The following is a 6438-nucleotide window of genomic DNA, read 5'->3' as shown; positions in this document are numbered from 1 at the left end:
GCTGGCTCCGCTGACAGCAGCAGCCTTACTGCAGGACAAGGCAGAGGAGACTGGAAACAGTCAGTTCCTAGAAAGGATCGACTAAGCCGAATGAATGGATGAAGAATGATAGGAGGGTAATTGCCAATTCCTAATCTGCTCTTGTTCTTTTACATTCTTATATACATTATATATGCTACTAGCTGAGTCCATCCACGTACTTATGAAAAGCCTTTTGCTAATTTAATCCCAAAAAATTATTTCCAGTAGTTCAAGGGAGGCAGGAATAGAGAGTCAGGAAAAACTTGCTACTGCGCAAGACTGTTGTCAAGAGTGTGGGAATACACCCTGGGCCCCAGTCTAAATCCTGTTCCTCAGAGATGACTTTGCTACGTCACAATTTTACATGCTTGCTGCAGGGCAGGAGGAACCTCTGCAATAATCAAAGAATCCAGCTTTTTCAATGCTTTGCACCAGTGGTGCAGTCAAATAAAAAAAATTTTGCAAACTGAAAGCTGAACAAAACGTTCAGGTGAAGTCACTCAGGGTATTTTGTTGTCGTTGATTTTCAGTATGTCATTTCTATTTTAAATGTTTTTGCTTTAAATTTTCTGATCTCCATTTTCTTAAAACTTCAAAGTAGAAAGTGACTTCAAGTGAAATAAAAATATGAAAATTTCAGTTAAAAATGTCAAAACATTCTGTCACGCACATTCCAAAAAAGCAGTTCCATGCTTTGGCTGGGTTAGAAGAGTAGTGGAAAAGGAACTTCATTTATGAATCATTTCAATTTTCAAAATTTAGGACTTTTCTGAGGGGAAAAACAGCAAAAGAAAAAAGCTCATCAAAGAATCCCTGACTGGTCCTAAACAAAAGTTCACCTAGGACATCATCTAGTGATAGTGTCTACTTGCAGAAAAGAACAGTTTTACAGTTACTGACTATAGTTTATAGTAACTGACTCTAGTCAGTCTGCAACTGCCTAGGGCTTGTAAATCAAAACCACAGAGCTGTAGTGAGGGGTCACGGAGCTGACCATCATGTTCCCAAATTTCAGCTGTCTTCCAGAAATTCAAAAGGCAGAGAACAAGCACTGCACTAGCTGTTTTTCCACCCTCCTGGCACCCCTCAGATTCTCCTTATGCCACTTAACAAGGCATAACAGCTCCCTGCTGCTATTCACGTTTTCTGTCACTTTTCTCATAATTCTGGTCTTAAAATCTCTGCTTTGCAGGGGGTAGGATGAAGGAGTTTTAACACTTACTGCAGAGTTATTGCAACCTAAGAAAAACAGTGCTCACCCCACATTACCTCTGTGGTGCTAAAATTATTAATATTTAAGATTTGAGGGGTCTGGCTAAGGAGTTTATCTGGACTAAAAGAACATGCCCTTTGACTAAAAGCTAACAGCCTGTGACTGTTCCCAACTCGCTGCTTCTGAGCGAAGATAATACTGGATGTACCACTCCTGTAACTCCACCAAGACCCATCTCTCCATATGGTCATGTTATTTACTGTTTGATTCATTCTTAGACTTCTGGCAGCTAGTGAGCTATTTCAGGAGTCCATCCCTCCCAGGGATGGGTACATGGCTTTGTTTGCATGGAAACGATTGTTTCCTTCACCTGTTTGTTGTGGGTTTTTTTTCTGAAGCAGTATATAGGCTGGGTCTCTGCAACCACTTGGCAGAGAACAGGGGAGCAGAGGGGGAGATGCTGTCCAAACGTTCTCTCACTATGATGACAGTTAATAAAACTTCTGTATGACCTGTCCTAAATTGTGCTTCTGGTATTATGCCCTTGGTGTCCCCAGATTTACATGGGAGCACATCCCACAGTGCTCCACCTGGCCACAGACACGGCAAAGGGAGGCAAAAACTCATCAGAAAATGCAAAGGCTCAGCACCGTACAGGTGATCATCAAGGTATGCAGCAAAGCCTCCGAGAGCTGAAGAGTGGGCTGGATGTCAGTATGTGAGGCCGTCAGACCTTACCTTTCACTGGTGGTAAATTCAGCCCAGCAAATAACGAGGACTCAGAAAAGCAAGGCCTGCAGATGATTTACATAGCTGCTGGGCAAAACGGATGCCACAGAGAGCAGGTAGTGGTCACGGCCACTTATTCCTTCCTCAAACATCCAGAGCTCCCACTGCCTGGGAGCACAGGAGCCTGGAAGCCCGCTCTCTGAAGTCAGAGCAAACTTGGGCCCCAGCTGTAACTGGAACAGGATCAGGTCTGATGGTTCAGCACTCACCTGGTCCTCCATCATCCATCAGCACGTCACAGGCATGTGTCACAGTCACTACAGGACCCAACAGAGTAAAATGTCACCTTCCTACGCTCCCCAAGTGGCCAAACTGCAGGGAAGCAGAGAAAAGAACTGTACGACTGTGCAGAGAGACTTCTGAGACGTTATCTCCACGCGTATGGACATTCTGAGTGTCATCAAACCAAATTCTAAACACTGTCAATACAAGCACCTGTCTGGTGTACAGCATCTGTGGTACAGCACTCTCAAACCAAACAGTATTTCAGGACGACTTCAGTTATTAACTCTGAAAATTTTGCTAGAGTAGCAAAGAAGGTCAACACATGAAAGCATAAAAGGAATCTCATGTATAATTTTAAGTAAGAATCTATTGATCTAATTCTGTCTACAGCTAGAACATGAGATTTAATTTTCCACTGGACATTAATTTAGGGAGTTTTCTGAATTTAAAACCAATAAAAATAAAGACCCAAATGCAACCAGTTCATAAAATAATCTAGAGAAAACAAGAGAAAAGCGTAAAAAAATAACTGTGTATTTCTTCCCGGAAACAGTATTTCAAGATTTAAATTATGCACTGTGAAATAAAATGAACATAATAAATGTCTCTCCTCATTTGTGTGGGCTTCATGACAAAAAGAACTGATAAATAGGCCAAGGTAAAAAACCAGTGGATGCTAGAGTTTGGAAGCCTTGTTTTGTGTTATAGAAGTAATAAAGTAATAAATCAGCATTAATATAAATACATTTACTCCTTCTCTCCAAAGGAGTTAATTGGTTCACATTATCAATAAATATGTAACGTTATTGATGGCGTTTTCTTTTCTTAAATCAACCCTGAAGTCATTCTATCGATTTCAAATGAGTTCCCAAAGAACAGCTTAGGTCCGCTACGTCCATTTGAATATATAACTCGGGAAAGCACCTTTCCATAAGATCTGTGACACTAGGTGCCGTTATTCAGTGTTTCCAAATACAGTTCTACCATAAAAGTTATTTACTGGCTTCTTACACGGCAGTTTATCACAACCTTCATTATTCCCTATAGGAGTTGCACTAAATCACCCAGCTGACAGCTCAAGTGATCCAGTTCCCTGACTACTGGTGCTTCTGAAATAATCAAGGCCCAAACCACCTTCTCTAAAGCCTCCATTTAATCAGTGCTGACATGCACCTTAGATTGCACTTCAGAAGGTGCCAGGAGTGTCTCCAGGGTTCTGTGGTTTATCACCGAGAAGACAGACCATTATTCTGCTCGCAGGTCACGGCGACGAACCAAGCCACTTACACGGAAATCACAGCCTGCCAGGGGGACTTGCTTTCCCCACTGAATCTGCCTGCACCGTAATAATTTTGACCCAGGTATCCAGGGGGTGGGAAGTGGTGTTATCTGGTTTCACTACAAGGGAGCAACAAGAGCCAAAACCCCTTTGTGGGGCAAGCCGGGTGGCAGCGGGGACCAGATCCTGCACGCGTGGTGTCTGCTCACACGGCTCTCTCGGTCAGAGGCTGGGTATTTTTCTTCTCCTGACAAAAGCAGTGTCAGCAGAAACCCATTTTCTTCCAGACATAGTTTATGCAGTATGGGAAACTAGTTTGAAGTGTATTGGCAAAAGATTAGTATTATTCTGCCAATATAAGCTGTGTCTGCACTGGGGAGCCCTGCCCGCAGTGGTCAGCCAGTCAAGGAGTCCTGTGGATAGACTGACATAGATACAAAGAAAGTGCCTTGCTTTCAGTGGCGCTAACATGGATTTATCCTGATAAAATTGTGAAATAGATACTGGCCCTCTGTTCCTTCTTTGGCATTTGAACGGTATTCTGAAGAACCACAAGAGGCGGTGCTATAATAGTGAGCCATAAAAACAGACAGAAAATATAAACACATCTGTCCCCATGTCCCATAAAAATTAACAACATTGCACTAAAATACTTCGTAAAAGTTTCAGGCAAAAAATATATTCTTTGAATGATTTTTAATAGGAAAAAAAAGGTGAAAATGTCCCACCAAAGACAAAACTTTAGGCAAAACAATTTTGTCAAGAATCCAATTTTCCACTGAAAAGCATGATAGGGTACCCCTTAATAATAGTAATGACAGTCACCACTGCCAGTGTGCCACAGATGAAGCAATGAAGCAAGAAAATAGCATGTTCTCTAACAGAACAAAAAGAATAGGCAGCATTGCTCCAGCCACCATGCTACTATCGGTTTTTGATCTCGCTACAGCAGTGTTTTCCTGCTCGAGAGCTCCGGCTGACACAGAGCCCTGCAGGCTGCTTTTCAACACCTTCACACTTGCTGCTCGCACTCTGAAAACTGTCGAGAGGGAAACCACCACATACTGCAGCAGGATGAATTTTAATTCCAGTTTTATGAACTTGCATCAGAAAACAGCGAAGGACTGATGGAAGGAGGCTTATGTGTTTCAGGAGTTACTGTCAGAAGAAGGAAAGATGGAGCAGGAAGAGTCACCTCTCACAGCTCTCGAGCAGAGAACTGCTGTTTGCAGGAAATTATCAAAACCAAATACATAAACCAAGATATATCAGTCTTTGGGATACAGAAACACATGGGCAGCAAAATACACAAGGTTTGGAACAGAAGACATGGCAGAAGAAGGAAATGCTTTTTCAGCATGCATGTTCTGGTTTAGCTGAAGTACCAGCCAAAAGGCAGAGCTGAAAAAGACGGCAAGGCTCGTAAGTCCCAAGATGAACTGCAAAGAAAAACCGATCAGCGTACAGGACTCTGAGTAATGCCCATGGTGGTAAAGAAACAGAGACAGAAAACAGAGATATTTTGGTGTTGAGTGGGTTTTTTTTTTCTTCTTTTTGGTAGATTCATATATTTTTGTGCTACTAAATAAAATGCAATTACGCTTTAAAATCTTGGGCAAAGCTGGTGCTTTCTGTTCAAGTACCTATCCTTGTATGTATAAACTGAAAAGTTCTGAGTATCCACGTATCTGGGTCTGGGAAAATCTGTGCTCAAGTGTGAATGGAGACCTCATACCGGGGCTGAGCACTGACTCCCCAGAGCACTTGCTTCACATCCACAGTGGCTGAAAAGTCAAGCCTCTCGCAGAGCAGCCTAGGAGAGGTTTGGGGAAGGGGAGCTCTGCCAGTGCTTTGTGGGTGTGACAGAAGCCTTCAAATATTTTAAGTCCATGAACACTTAAGCAGGCTTGACATATAACAAAGCCTTCCAGATTATGCACTGGAAAGACCGCGTGAGGATTCAGCAAGCCCCATACAGCTGTGAATGAATGCAGCTGACGCGAGTGCGGTGGCTTAACTCATCATATGGACACGAATGACAGGGATCACAAGGTAGCTGATGGGTTTTTCTCTCTGATTTGGAGACTGTAGCAGGAAGTGCTTGACACAACTGTCGGCTCATTTTTTCTATGACATAACTGCTTACTTTGTTGCTTCCCACAAAATTTAGGTTTCTGCAGTGTTGCAACCCGCTTCACCCACTGATAACATCAATGCACGGGTGAATCTGTCGCTTCAGAGTGTCCCAGAGTCCAATGCACCTCTATCTGAAAAGGGTGGGTGCTTCTCCAGTGACTCCACGAGGAGCTGGGATGAGCTCAAAGGAGAGGAAAGAGGTGGATCACTTGGTGGTTCTGCTTTTAAAAAAAGCCTCCTAATCAAAGGAGGGGGAAAACTGTTATATCAGCTTTACAGATGGAAACTACAGTATAATTTGGGAAGAGTCGTGTCGTGTGGTGTCTAAAGGCAGGTCTCTGCAGCAAATAGGCTTCTACAGACCTAAGTGCTCCGAGGCAGATCCTCAGAAGTGGCAAGGAGCCATAATTCCTCCTGAAACCAGTGGAGTTTTACAGATGGAACTGAGGAAGCGCTCTTTCCACAAGAGAACTTGCTGACAATAAATCAGCAGCAAGTGTTGCAATTACTGCCCCACGCAGTGTGATGCCTTGCTTGATGCTCCCTCCATAGCAAAGAAATTCTATTGATGGTACTTCTCACAGTGGCACTGGAAAAAAAACAAACAAAACCAACTTCCCAGCAGTTTTGGCACAAGGAAAGATCCAGACAACTGCCAGTCTGCACTTCAATACAAAATCCTGACCAGAAGGAAAATGAGTCATGCAAAGTCTGGAGCAAGGCATGGTATAATGCTTTCATATGGCCCCAGACACAATTATAATTCCTCCCATCA

Source organism: Apaloderma vittatum, unplaced genomic scaffold, assembly GCF_000703405.1.
Source record: "Apaloderma vittatum isolate BGI_N311 unplaced genomic scaffold, ASM70340v1 scaffold32388, whole genome shotgun sequence".
In the NCBI taxonomy this organism is placed as follows: Eukaryota; Metazoa; Chordata; class Aves; order Trogoniformes; family Trogonidae; genus Apaloderma; species Apaloderma vittatum.
Note: the sequence above shows the minus strand (reverse complement) of the source record.